The sequence below is a fragment of the Typopeltis vanoorti genome, chromosome 23 (assembly GCF_054136105.1).
Source record: "Typopeltis vanoorti isolate ZY-2024b chromosome 23, IOZ_Tvanoo_1.0, whole genome shotgun sequence".
Classification (NCBI taxonomy): Eukaryota; Metazoa; Arthropoda; class Arachnida; order Uropygi; family Thelyphonidae; genus Typopeltis; species Typopeltis vanoorti.
Genome location: NC_143571.1, coordinates 11,360,666 through 11,374,467, shown reverse-complemented (window position 1 = coordinate 11,374,467; position 13,802 = coordinate 11,360,666).

Sequence of the window (13,802 nt, the reverse complement as noted above, 5' to 3'; positions counted from 1 at the left end):
TTCACTGTGATATCATTCGATTCGTCTATTAGCAAGCTGAAATTTTCATCTCCAATGTTTGCAATTAGATCTTCTTCAAAATGCTCACTTAGTACATTCTTTACAATTGCAGAGCACTTGATTCGTGCATTTTTACCTTTGGCATAACTTGACTATCTGGGATGATAGTTTTGCAAAACTACTAGATGATCGCAACTGTTGAATGATGAGTGACAACAAAGAAATAATGCTAACCTACCTTCAAAGTTCGCGGGCTCATCAGACTTTTTCACAAGTATATTTGTAATAGGAACAGCCTTATATGGAAATGCAGCAAGATGTTTCTTAGTTTCGCTATGCTTTACAAGCTGACAATATTTAGTAGTTATATCACATTGGAAAACTTACAGTGGCCTTTGTAGCGTCACCCGGAACTTCACAGAACCATTTACTAAACATTCCCCATTTGCAATCACTCCCTCCTAAATTTTTGTTTGTAAGCTTTATTTTTCCTCTTTGTCATTTTTGAAGAAGGTTCAACGAATTACGATCAGTCTTTGAAACTTCCCACTTGCTATCATTAACTACCAACCAGAACACTGTGCAAAGACTAACTTGTAACGGTGCTATCAACTTTAATGCGACATAATGGCAGACTGTTGGGCCACATGACTGAATGACGTCATCATGCATTTGAAACGTGTACGATGCTCACACCAAATGTACAATACAATCCTTATCAAATGAACATCTGGGAAACTTTCAAAACAATTTCTTTAACAGTAAGTGATAAAAACAACTACAAAGAGCTGAAACTAGTTCTGAAGGAGCTAGATTTGGAGTTAGGTGCTAGATTAAAATTTTTGGAGCTAGGGAAGAAAAAAAAAACAGCTAGATCTAGCTCCAAAAGAGCTATATTGGCAACACTGCTTATAAGTCGACTTTTCAGCATTGAAAAAAAAAGTACTACATTTTTAGGTCGACTTATACGCCGGGTCAAAAATTGATTGCTTTCCAAGAAAAAACTAGTACGTATCATATTCTGTTAAATTGATTAACAATGTGCAAAAGGAGTAAATAAGTAAAAATATTTCAACGTATATCAAATTTATTTACAAAAAAAGTATTTACATGTTATATAATTATTTATTTACAAAAGAAAATAGGTAGGTAACTGCATAATTAAAATTTAATTTTCATTGTCTGAATGTACGAAACGTTCATTGTGCTCTGGTTCTGTAATTTCTTCCGGTATATCGTCATATAAATTGTATTCGTTTTCTCCATCAGATTTAGCATCAATTTCGTCATCATTGTAAACAAAATCATCTTCCGAGCCATCTAATTTGTTAGATATAGCACACTTTTTAAAAGATTTTATTACTGTATCTGGTTTTATTTCATCCCATGCTTTCGCTACCCATTCACACATAGAACACGCATTTGTTCTCCTTTTGCGTAACTTTTCTCTCCTTCTTGCATCCACGCATTCCACTGTTTTCGTAAACTGTCTTTAAATGGCTTGTTTATACAAACATCCAACGGCTGCACTAGTGAAGTTAATCCACTTGGAATCACTGCCATATTGGTATTATTCTCTCTTAATAAAGATTTTGTGCTCTCCATTAAATGGGATTTGAACATGTCCCACACTAAAAGACTGTTTGGATTTTTTAATGCGCCTCGTCTTGTATTCCAATTCTTATTAAAGTTTCATTTTTTCTGCAATCGCGAACTAGTTTTTCGTTTACTCCGAACTGACGTGCAGAAACCCAGTTAGTATTTTCTTTTGCAAATTTAATCACTTTGCACTTAAAACTCGCGTCATATTTCATTCTTTTAAAAGCCGCCATTGCACTTTAGTTCACTATTGGTCCACTGGTCAATATGAAATAAAATTTCTTTTGTCAACTAGGTATTTTATATCTTTTGTTAAAACAAAGAATGGAAGGACTAAAAAGGCAGTTATGATTCTAGTGGTTGACGCCTGTTTAAAAATTTTACTTAAAAACTGTCATAATTTTTATTTTTAAAGAAATTTTTCGAGTCGACTTATACGACGAGTATGCTATAAAAACTCAAATAAACTCAACAAATTCCAATATCGACTTATACGCCAGGTCGACTTGTACGCCGGAATATACGGTAAATAGAATTAAATATTTCTAAATTAAATCGGGACAATAAGTTTTAATATTCTTTTATTACATCACCGTTTGGTAGTTTTAAAAAGCCTTAACTTTTGAAGTTTGCTAAGCAGAAGACATTGCTGCCTTGGAACTACTGAATTGTACTCATCCATTACAGATTGTCGTTGTCAGGAATATGATATTACTGCATCTAAGATGATTGGACATAAAAACGATTCCAAAGTGCACATTTTGCAGATTACTATAAGATCTCTCTTTAGGCCTTGTAGATGGTGCAGTCTTCGTGTGGTGCTTGTTTGGTTCAGGCAAAGAAAGAGAGAAAGACACACAGCTACACACAAAAAAAAGAGAAAGAAAGAAAGAAAGAAAGAATGAAAGGTAAATGCTCCCCCCCCCGACAGAAAAGAGATTTGATCTTTTCTGTAGCCATGATTATTATCAAAGGTAAGAGTAGATGAACTGACACGTTTTTTGAGAGAAAACTAACAGGAATAAGTAAAGTGGATATTAAATCCAACATCATTTCAAAGTCGAATACAGAAACTATAAAAGTTTCGTGCGAAAATTGACCAGCGAGCTCGCGGGAATACACCGCACATACTACGAGTTGCCCTAGCCGAATCTAATAGGAAAAGTACGAACGCTAAAAGCGCCCGTATATTGCCTTCTATTTTGATAAGGTTTCACTGGCCTGACAGCTGTTTCATTGGTTTTCGTCAGAGACTAGGCAGAAACCTAAGAGAGCAAAAACTCTCAGTACTAATGAACTCGAAGCGTCGAAGAGATGCATTTTCCGTAAGCGAACTCTCGGTCGGTGCGTAAAGTATTTACTGAAATAAAGAGCCAAAGGCTTCATTCCGGCGATGCAAAATTACGGAAAATACACCTCTCCGACGCTTCTCCAGTACTGAGAGTTTTTGCTCTCTTAGGTTTCTGACTAGTCTCTGACGAAAACCAATGAGCTTGAAACAGCTGTCAGACTTTGTATGCAAATTCTTACTAACTTCTCTAAAATCTTCACTACCACACCAGAGATAATGATAAGTTGATAGTTAAACACATCGGTTTTGCACCACTCTTGTACGATGGAACTATCATGCATTCCTTTTATTCCTCTGGCATCATTCAAGAGCTGAGACTCAAGGTATACAAACGTGAAAGGCCTGGTCAATTTGACTGAACATTCTTTTAGCAAGCGTGCTGATATCCCATCTGTCCCTATTGACAAATTCTTATCCAGGTTATGCAACAGCTCTTCAACCTCATTCTCATGAACCTCTAACTCTTCATCCAATGTGGGAGTAGCACTGTGCACCATGTTACATGCAAGTTGATATATCTTAGAAAAGTGAGCACTCAAAAAATAAAAAAATAAAAAAAAAACACGATCCCAATTCTACCCTAATTTGCTAGGTTCTGTTACTGACAGAAAGAATTCAACTTTGATGTCACGGTCTGTGACACAAAATATGGGAATTGCACAAAGGTACTTTGGACATATTATGCGAGCTGATTAATCATTGGAAAATACTTGAAGGAATAAGAAGAAGAGGAAGACCACAAAAGTGTTGGATGGATAACATAAAATAACTTACCAACTTGAACTTACAATTACTGAAAGAAAGGACAAGAGGCCGATTGAGATGGAGATCCTTTGTTCATAGGATCACCAAGACTCGAAAACGACTAGATGGCACATAACAACAACAACAACATGAGCACCACCTTGGTGCTGGAATGAATCACACAGATAATTCATAGTCAAGACACACCATAGTTGTTGAAGCTGCAAACTGAGGTTAAGCTAAAGAAGAATTCATATCTGGGTGGTGACTGAGATGTAACTAGTGAAGCAACACGATCACGTTTTGTTTTTGCAACGAATGATGGAGATGTGGATGTGTTTCTTTGGTAGGATTTTTTTATGATTTAGCGGTTTTTTATGATTTAGCGGTAGGATTTTTTTGATTTCAGGAATATGAAACTGCAGTGGTATTATTATTATTATTATCTATTTTTCTCTTCATGATCAATACTGATAAGATTTTATTAAACAAAGTGAGAGGAGATAATTTTGGACACATCTTCTGTACAGACAGCAGTCATTCTCTCAGCGAAACTACACAGACATGGCACGGTCCCCGAAAGTAGAAGGAAGCATATCATATGCGAGTTGGGAGTGAAAACTCCTTGAGATAATCATTCTGTTCAGTCTCCTGCACATTTAAACACTGACTGCGGACATACTTCACTTAACCGTCGACTGAAGGAGGTTCTGAGTCTGCACAGCTTTTGAAACAGAGCTTTAAAAGAGATTATTCATATTAAAAAAAGAAAATAGAAGCTCGTATACTTGCTCTGAAGCCCAACACGGCATTAGTCACTTCAGGCTTCCAATTAGTAAGGGAGTGTACCACTTGACAGGTTTCTTTGGGATTTATTCTTCAAGTAAGGAGGAGGATATTATTTTAAACGGCATATTGTTCGTTTTTCTAAAAGGAGCACTAAAATTCTCTCGAATTGCTAAAGGTTGTGATTTTTCTCTTACAGATTCACTCCAATCACTGTCCCACAGAAGTATTGTTTACTCTTTGTGTGTCCCATCTACAGGTATTTTTATGGCCGATGTTCGGCTGAGCTAGTCAACACGTTTCTCCATTTTTCCTCAAACCCATAAATACACGATCAGGCTCATTAACATCCATTTAATGTCCAGCTCTAAACATAAGAAAGCAGCTTTCAAGATTCATTAAAGTCTTGTAATACTACTGTATAGCTGTTGCTTTCATGCAAGGGGAAAACGCTAATAGTTAATGTTTTTGTTGTTTTACAGATATTAAAGAGTAATGTATGAAGGATAGGTGTCGAAGAGAATAAAAGAAAGGAAAAGTTAATGTTTATTACATAAGTATATTAACGATACCATAGATTTTGAAAAGGGAATATGCGATTTTTGCTGATGCGAAAATGCAATAAGAAATCATCATAGCTTCATTTAGAGGAAACGTTGAACATACTATGAATGTGAGAAGATGAAAATTGATACATTTTAATATTGTCATAGTTAAAATCTTGTATTGAAAACATTGCACATTAAATATTATTTGGAGAAAACAGTTGGAGAAAAAAAATTCTAATTGAAAAGATATGGGGAAGACTTTTCAATATTTTCAATACATGGTAGGAGGGAACATGACGTGTGCTCATCATTAATTCAGAATAATTCAGATTTAAATGGACAAGCTAGAGTGGACTTTTCCCTAGACTTCACGAAATAACTTTTTTAATAATTACTGTTATTATTTCCATAATAAAATGTAAGTGAAGTGAAATTATTACCAGTATCCAGTTGGCTGCGTCTCATTTGTCAACAAGTTCATGCTAAACGGCATTACAGACGGTGATGGCCACGATGGGGTGTTTTCATCAAAGGTGTAACTCATGTCGAGGTAATTGCTAGTCAGAGGACCGCACAGACCAGAAGTGGTCATCCATCCAACGATTAAAGTCAGCAGGAGCAAAGTAGAAGCCATTTCTATAAAAAAATAAATAAATAAAGGATGAAAGAATTTAGATTATTGTGATTTTTTCTTTTTGTGATGTACGAGCAACATGCTTTATTGTTTTAAATTTAAGGTTTCGTTTTATAGAATTAGAAAAACGCAAACGCGATGTATATTTAAAAAATTAATAAAAATTTAAATGGAAGAAATCAAGAGAGATGATGTATATTCAAAGAAATGTATTTTTAAAATTAAAAATAATTGCTTTGAAAAATACTCCTTTCCCCTTGCACATATAGTACCTTCCTATTCTTGTATTGTCAATTAATTAATTAATTAAATAATTAAAATTAATTAATTAATTTGTATTTATTAATTAATTTTTGTTATAATCATGATAACATTTTTTTTCTCTTGCATACGAAATATTCCAATTTTCTGTACGCAACATAACTAATCAAAACGATAATTTCCCCCCAAAAAAAGAATATGTGAAAGAAATCATGTTTTTAGTTATGGCAGTCACAGTAGATAATTTCTTTATACTAATTTATGAATATTGTCTTCCCTACAAGAGATCGCTGAAATCTTCTGTTTCGTATATTATGATGAAGGTAAGGATCACGCTAGTAAGGTTTTATTACGATTTAAATGAAAAAAAAAATTGCATACGTACCCTATTCAATACGTTTATTAAACACACACACACACACACACACACACACACACACACACACACACACACACACACACACACACACACACACACACACACACACACACACACACACACACACTAATTAACATAACTTAAAATAAAAGCAAAAGCTTATTAGAACACAATAAGTGTTTCGCCAAGTTACTGTAGAAGCTAAGCGATGGTTCATGATTTTTTTCATCGCCGAATTCCAAGGTTAGATCTGGAGTACAAGACGACTTCTTGTTTCAAGAATAAGATTTTTTTATATTTTTTAAACTTCAATTTTTTTTAAATATTTATTTTGTGCTTTACTCGCCCTATAACGACTTACCGCTGATCGCTTCTTATGCATTACACAAATCTTCTTACATATTATTACACAATCGTCTTATACTCTGACATATACGGTAATACGGATATAACGAATGTTTTTTAAATATTTTATTTCCAGTAGAACATGAGAGCTGTTTATGGAAGGACTGATATGAACGCAGGCAGCGGTAAACGAAGTATAAGAATCCATTCAAATCTCGAGTGTGATTTCTTTTTTTTTCAAAGATGTCACGTTATTCTTGGATATTATGACTATGCGGTATATCAAACTATATTAATATAGTACACATCAATAAGAAAAAGTGGGAAAACTCCATATACTTCTTTTGTTAACTTACTATACTAAGTAGCTGTACATCAAAGATAATAGATTCAGCTTGCATATAACAGAATATTATGTATATCGTGAATGTTGAAATATTGCCGATGAGACGGACAATATTTCAAAATTTTAAGTTCTAACATTTTATATATATAATAGTTTTGTTACGGATGTGAAAAAAATCATTATTTAGGGGGGCACGTTTTTAAGCTGTAGATACGTGCTTAAAAATATGCACATCTAAAGCATCTTTGTACACTTTCAACACTCACCTGAATAAACTGGAAATGCAGTTTTTTCCTCCGAAATCTGATTACTTAAATGGCAAATAACCAAATGCAATACTCACGAAAAACTGTAATTCGTCTTATTACGGAGAAGTTTTTCAATGTTCACTCCGTGTGATTTTTTTTTCAACGTTAAGTCTTCCCTCTACTGCTGACTATCTATTCGTCAGTGGTTTTATAACACGGAATTCTACTTTCCTGTAAAAATAATTTAATAGATATAATAAAAATTGCGTACAATACGTAATTCCCTAACGTCCAATCAGCACTAAGGTCAATTGACATTTGGACTACAGCCGCCTTCTTCCCAGAAAGAATGCATTCCCTAGCCATCGGCTCATCCACCTCCACAATATTATGTATTTGTTAATTTTTTTTTTATATATCCCGCTCATGAAACGTTGTAAATCTAGAATTCATTAGTACATGGGTGAGCTACGGTTACCTCACAAATTATCTCCGAAATGCATTTTTTACAGAAACTCAATTGTTTCTGTTTTACAGAAATAATGTTGTGCTGCAATACTTACCATAATAATTCAAAACGTAACTTCGGGCTTGCTGACATAATCATTTGTTGTGTACTTCTTGTCATACTGTTGGTAGATTGGACAATCCATCTATAAAATGAGAAAAGAATATCGTGTATAAAAGGCGGATTGAAATTATACCTTGAGTGAACCACTGATTAGTTCCAGGTAAAGAATTCAGCCGATATTCTTCAGGCTGCAGAACAGCTCCAGCTTGTCGATACATTAACTGTAAGCTACCAAGAGCAGTCTAGCGGTGGCTGGCCATGTGGACTGATTACATTCCCCATTTAATAAAAACACGTGACACTGTGGTAGATCGCACTGCAGTCATTTCTCTCATTTCCAAAGGACAACGGATTTAAGACCCAATGCTCGAACAGGTCCATTAAGTATGTTAAAATCACGTCTTTCTTCCTACCGGAACGATTCCAAAGCAATCTATGATTTATAACATTGCAATTAAGCTGCACTTTAGAGAAAATTCAATATTCTATAGAATATTCAGAAAAGTGTCGCAAAGCTATTGAAGAAGAAGGAGAAAAGGAGAAGACGTATGTAGTATATTTAAACAGAAATGACGACACACTGGGAAAGACAGAAAGAATGAGTGAGAGAGAGAGAGAGAGAGCAGTTATAAGTTTGTTTTTGTTGCCTGATGGGGTTCCTTAGTTGATGAGAAGCTGTGATAGTTTTTGTCTCTTCACCTCATGAAAAGGGAGGGGTGGGGTTGACTGTTTTGAAAGTCGATTATTTTTGGTGTCTAGTGATTGATTTTCCAGGGTGTCTTAAAGGCGATTGGGTGGGTGGATTACCAGTGTTTACTTTTTCTTTATGTGAGGGAGAAGAGGAATAACTGTCACATCAACCTGATATCTGCCGTATGGTTAAAGTGATTAGGCCACAGTCCCTGCTCGCAACGTCAATTGAAACCAGGATTCATCAGACTCTGAAACCTCTTTCCACTTTTAAAGTGCCATCACTCATGTGCCTACTCTAGTCACAGCTACTCTTTTATGGCTGACAGGAGTCGACTATGGAAGAGGTTGTTCCTTTCGAGGATAGGATTCAACACTGATGCTCTTTTACAACAGTTTTAGCCAACTGTTGCGTTTAGAATTTGCAAATATTTTATAAAGCACTTTTGACCTCTCACATCAAATGTCTAAGGCTTCAAGAATGCCATCGGCTGGATATTGTTTTGGTGACAGGATCATTCTCAATAAAGTCTAGACACTGTTATGCATAAGCACATTAACAGGAGGCAGTTCATGATATCAAGCTAAAACATCTAGAACAGTCTACTATATCATGCTCAATATCACTTAAACATCTAGCTGGATGTCGCATCTAGATGTTTAAGTGACAATTCCTTCCTTCCTTTTTATGTAAATCCCACAAAGAAAAGTGTCGTAAAGCTATTGAAGAAGAAGGAGAAAACGTATGTAGCATATTTAAACAGAAATGACGACACACTGGGAAAGACGGAAAGAATGAATGAATGAGAGAGAGAGAGAGAGAGAGAGAGAGAGAGAGCAGTTATAGGTTTGTTTTTGTTGCCTGATGCCATTCCTTAGTTGATGAGGAGCTGTGATAGTTTCCGTCCCTTCACATCATGGAAAAGGAGGGGGTGGGGTTGACTGTTTTGGAAATCGATTATTTTTGGTGTCTAGTGATTGATTTACCAGGGTGTCTTAAAGGCGATTTGGCGGGTAGATTACCAGTGTTTACTTTTTCTTTATGTGAGGGAGAAGAGGAAGAACTATCATTCCAGATCAAAATTTTGTGTGTGTGTGTGTGTGTGTGTGTGTGTGTGTGTGTGTGTGTGTGTGTGTGTGTGTGTGTGTGTGTGTGTGTGTGTGTGTGTGTGTGTGTGTGTGTGTGTGTGTGTGTGTGTGTGTGTGTGTGTGTGTGTGTGTGTGTGTGTGTGTGTGTGTAGTTTTTTGGCAGTTTGTTATTTCTATTTTATTATTTTCAGTAGAACATTTCTTCCACTGCTCTTGACCAGGAAGGATTTAGCTTTACATGAAATCAACAGAGAAAAAGTTAATAAGTAACAATTGATGAAGCAGATAGCCAAGTAGTTCTTTCCCTCTCTAACACCGAATTCAAGGCTTAAATTTCTATTTGATTCCCCGTTTTCTTTTCTAAGAACGAATTCGAAATTTAACTTTCCATCCGAGTTCAGATAATCAAGTTTTGCCTATAAAAGAGAAGATAAAGGTTTTTCTGTCATAGATTGGATTTGAAGCCAGGTCGCTTTCTCATTGAAATGATTTTAATTTCATAATTCGGATGTAACAGGATGATGCAATTCACTTTGATTTATATGAAAGTGAATCGCAATAAAATACTCATCTTATACATCAATAGTAGGTAGAAGTATCAAGTCATCTTGGGACAAATGAAGCCAGTTTGTATAACACGTACTTTCAACATAGTTGGCGCATTGTGATCTTGCATCTACTGGCGCTATTTGCACAAAACGAAAGGTTTAAGAAGTTAATTATTAGTTGAAGAGTTTGTTGAATGATTTCAATAGCCTTCTATTGTAAATCAAACTATTTAAAAGATAAATTATATATAATGGACTGAAACAGCAACTCAGTAGCACAATTTATTGCAATAATAAATTTAATAATTTCATTGACTAATGAAAGAAGAATTATTGCAGATCAAAAAATCCCCTGAAAGAAGCACTTCAAAGTAATTATCTACACTAATAGGCATTATTATTTCTGCAATAACATAAGTTAGCTTCATGACCTACTATGCATAGTAAATTTTCAGTTAATATAGGTAATGATAGTAATAACAATATTGTCCTGGATACAGACAGGTACCACAACAGTGGCTTCACAAAAATGCAAGCACATTTTTGTGAAGTCACCTCGGCTTATCTATCTCGACTGTTTTATCCTGAAGCAAGTTTAAATTCGATCTCCTGTTATTAAGTCCCGTTATCTTAAAATTATTTCTCACGTACGAGAAGTAAAATCAATATTATATCGTCATAACTAAACTTTCTTATAATCATTGACACCCATAATAGCATCATTTTTAGACTGAACTTTTGTCTTCTTTTTCTCTTCCTTCTCAAGACGAGTTGAGACCCATGGAGATAAAAGCTTTCCACCGTTTTCTGTCCAAAGCAAGCCATGTTAATCTTGCTCTTCCCCTGGGTTTTGAATCCTCCGTAGTGCCCTCAAATACCAAGCGAGGAAGTCTGTCTGATTCCATTGATTGAACTTAGTCTGAGTATAAAATGGCAGACAACCATTATTGATGGCCACTGACTTTGAACTTAGTTCTTGTGATTAAAAACAACAGTACCGGACTTCTCAGTATATAAATTAATTTGAGAATGGATTGATTACAATTGAAACTTCGTTACAATTATTTGTTTATAAGCAAAGGACTCGTTTCACTATAAATCCCATTTGACTTGTATATTTGCGATTTTTCTTGCTTGTTAGTCGATTCTTTATTTTTTTAGTCATATTTTCAATCCATTTACGTTTTACACTCTCCATTTAAGACCCATTTATCTCTAACGCTGATTTTCTGCAAGAAAATGAATAATGAGCAAGAGAGAGGGAGAGAGAAGACGATCCCTGACACGTAAACATTTCCAGCCAGTGGAAATGTTTGTGTATCAGAGTTAGATTCAGTCACTCTCAGGTCGATTCCAGAAACTTGAGAGACATGTACGGCCATGCTTCAAAGCAATGAGCCATTTTCCAAACGTTAGCCGAGATAATTTTTCTTTTCTTTTTGTTAATTAATGTACAGGCAGAGATGCATATATTGAGGCAGCACATGATGCATAACAAATTTTTATTTAGCGTCTTCTACAATCACGAATAAAGAACTTACTACTTACCTATATTTTACTACTTAAAACTACTCACCTACATTTTCTAAAAGCCTGAAATTCTCGAACTTTTATTGGCGACATATTAATTAATATTTTGTCTTTATGATTATTAATATTGTGTTGACGACATACTAAGCTTATTCTTATATTTATGAAACACTTTGCTAACCAACCAACGTTCAAAGGTTAGGATATTCCGTTTTCTTTTTCTTTATTTTTAATATAAATCCATAGGTTCGGGGAAGTAGTCCTGAAGCAACAAATAAAAAGAACCAAACATATAATGATTATTGAGTCTCTTCGAGTGCCAACTCAAATACATCCAGACAATAAAAACTCCAAACTTTCACATTCAAATTGCTAACAACATAAGTAAACATAAATAAATAAAACTTCAGCAGTAGTTACGAAGTTTACCAGAACCTACTATCTTTCTGCTTATTGTAGGTTATCATGTTTTCTATGTCAAGCGATGTTCCTACTTAGTAGTTACAAAACCTGACCTCGATTTTTTTTTTTTGTATGCTTCGAAATGCCTTACTAACTCGAAAGCTGTGTTTATCTTCTTGTTTCTGCGTAAGTTATGAGTCTCGCTTTTATTTTGAATGATTTCAAAAAACTGTCGAGTCATTCTAATTTTCGGTCATTTTTTTTCGTTCCGTCAGAGACCCTTAGCAAAACATGTCAAATTCTATATTGCTACAACTCTGATTTGGCTGGGTAGGGCTTAACTAAATTCGATATTTAGAATATTCTAAATGCACAAGAAGCTGAGCTGTCTATGCAATTCAGTTTTCTTTTTAGTCGCTAATTTTATTGTCAAAATTATTTGAACTTAATTAATGAAATTTCGTATTTAGAATCTTTGAATCAACCGTTTGTGTGACCCAAAAATTAAACAAATGAAAATTATATATGAAGTATGCATAAGCGAAAATAGAAGAAGCGCTAAATAGTGAAATTTATTTTAAATCTAAACGCAATATGATAATTTTAATTTAATATTAATAAACAGTTTAGAATTTACAATAATTTTAAATTATTATAAACATATAATAAACTGCAAAATAAAGAAATTTGAATAACATGTGGAAATAACGTATAATTGTTTTATTTATAAATGAAAGTGCTCATCAATTCCCAAAACGTTAATCAAGCTTTGATGTGGTTGATGATGTGGCTGTGGTGTAAGTGACATTATAGGATTTAATGTATTTGCATAACCTCTTCTGGACATAAAATTGAGAAACTTTCTTAACCTAGAGGAAGATTTCATCATAGGAATATCAAAAAATATTCGAACAAAAAAGCGATTAATGTGACATTTTAGCATTCAAATTATTGCATTAGTGTACTGATAAAGAATCCCGTAGTAGTTTTTGAACTACTGGTGTGCACACTCATATTGTCATCTTTCAGTGGGCACAAATGTGCTTTCAGGACAGTATGAGTGTGTTTCACCGATTTATTCGAAGTTATACCAGGAAATAAAACACCTCTTTGGATTCTCCACTAAGGTTCCGGAAGTCTCTTTAGTAAATGATAATAATTATGCAAAAAAGGAATTCTGTCCGACTTCGAACTCTTCCTTGATTGCCTTCCACGTACCCAAAATTCATAATTATGGAGTTCAAATAAATGCTATCCGTTTATTTTATGAGTACTAATTATATCTTCTGGGGTTGGGTTATTTTCTTTCCCTATCTACGGGTTGTTTTACGAAAATTTTGTACAATTCACTTCATTTTTCCCCTTTTGTAACAAAAAAATAACTATTATTCACATGGCAGGAAGATCATTTTGCTAGTAGAATGTATGAGATTAACTTGAACGGATAAGGAAAAGCACCACACACACACACACACACACACACACACACACAGTCATTAAAGAATCTGAAAATCTTGCAGTTCATTTGCAAATGTAATATTTTCATTCACATAACATGACGATTCTTTGAATGAGCCGGCTGTTTCAAACACGCAAAAAACCCCCTTTTCCCCCAGGAAATTATTAAAAAAAATAGGTTGTAAAGAATTTCCGGTATGCTGGAAATTTTTATTCAGGTAATATATTTATTATCGAAGCAGGTCATATTTATACAAATAAGAAGAGATTTCT